The following is a 1,636-nucleotide window of genomic DNA, read 5'->3' as shown; positions in this document are numbered from 1 at the left end:
TTTTTTTAATCCTCAGGTTTTACTGTGACTACTGTGATACCTACCTTACACATGATTCGGTAAGTTTTGTTTGTATCATATCAAATTGTTGAAAGGCATTAGCGTGTGCGTGCGTGCGCGCGCGCGTGTGTGTGTGTCTTTTCTGTTCCAGTTAAATATCTCATGGTTTTACTCTGTTTCTGTTTAAGCCGTCAGTGAGGAAAACCCACTGCAGTGGCCGAAAGCACAAAGAAAATGTGAAAGATTACTACCAGAAATGGATGGAGGAGCAAGCACAGAGTCTGATTGATAAAACAAGTAAGAATATTATTGTCTGAATGTCTTGTGTCAAGAATAAAATTACTATAGGCTTTGGTTTGAGGTAAGATTAGGAAGCTTGAGTCATAGTCTCCTGATGACAAAACATGTTTTGATCAGGGGAGAAACTCTGTTCTGACTCTGAGCTCTTCTGGATACAGATCACTTGTCCAACAAGCCTATCGTAAATGTGAAAGTGCCCTCTAGTGGCAGTATCAGTGATGTTTTTATTTGCTTGTACAGTGGTCCGTCGTTTATCGCGGGAGTTGCGTTCTAAAAATAACCTGCGATAGGTGAAATCCGCGAAGTAGCCAACTTTATTTTTTACTGTTATTATAGATGTTTTAAGGCTGTAAAACCCCTCACTACACACACTTTTCTCAGACAGGCAAGAAGATTTTCACACTTTTCTCTCTTGTTTAAACACCCTCAAAGTTCAAATCTTCGTAGAAAAATAAGTCCAGTATTATATTATAATCCGAAAAATACGGTAACTTCTACCTTCCTTTAGCATGTCCAGAAGTCCAACTTTTTGTGCGATGGTGAGCATCTTCCTCTGCCTTTTGGGTGCTACTGCAGGTGCCTTTTACGGTGCAAAACGTTTCGTCGACATTGTTGTGCTTGTTGGGGAGAAAACTTACAAACATATAGTACAGCACTTCAGAGTCACACTGCTAGCGATCGAAGATTTATTTAAATTTGACGAGCTGAACACATTCTGTACTGGACAGGGGACACGGCATGGCGGAGATTGTTTGACGATTGTCTACAACCGATCAGGACGCAGAACACAATGCACTGTAATTAAAAAAAAAAAAAAGCATGCAAAATTGCACAAAAAAAATCCGCGAAACGTGAACCGCGTTATAACGAGGGACCACTGTACAGCAAACCGTCTATATGCTTAATGTAGGCACCGCATGCTCTTTTCCATATTTAGTAAGCTGGTTTAGAGGCAGACAGTAAAAGCCTGTTACATATCCCACACGGGCATGCTTTTGCACTCATGTAGGATATCCAAGTTCTCTGCTTAACCAGTGGGCCCTATACACCAGCTTACTTGGGCCTATGAGATTACATACCACTAATCCATATATAAAATGCAAAGCTCATGAGTGTTTTTGTCCACTGTGGAGGAATCTGTTGTTTTACAGACTAAGTTCTTCTTTGTGGATTTTAAACATGACACATGATTTAGTTTTTTGAAGTCACTTTTATCTTACTTCCTCTCCCATTAAAAAAGATCCCATTTGTTGGACTCCATATGTAGAGCATTGCACTGAAGTTAGATTGGGATCTGTACAGGATTCATAATCTTCATGAAAAATGTCTTTTTTTT

General features: G+C 39.7%; 1 long non-coding RNA gene across 1 annotated transcript in view; it reads left to right on the top strand.

Moving 5' to 3' along the window:
* LOC102193751 (uncharacterized) overlaps positions 1 to 291 on the top strand; it is a 2,869-nt gene extending 2,578 nt beyond the window's left edge. The window contains exons 2-3 of the long non-coding RNA XR_311647.2: positions 17 to 59; positions 189 to 291. This is a non-coding gene — a long non-coding RNA (uncharacterized LOC102193751). The remainder of the gene's footprint in view (positions 1 to 16; positions 60 to 188) is intronic.
* The last annotated feature ends 1,345 nt before the right edge of the window (positions 292 to 1,636 follow it).

The sequence above is a fragment of the Pundamilia nyererei genome, unplaced genomic scaffold (genome assembly GCF_000239375.1).
Source record: "Pundamilia nyererei isolate P.nyererei 1_Seehausen unplaced genomic scaffold, PunNye1.0 scaffold00034, whole genome shotgun sequence".
In the NCBI taxonomy this organism is placed as follows: domain Eukaryota; kingdom Metazoa; phylum Chordata; class Actinopteri; order Cichliformes; family Cichlidae; genus Pundamilia; species Pundamilia nyererei.
This window is presented reverse-complemented; position numbering and strand designations above follow the sequence as displayed.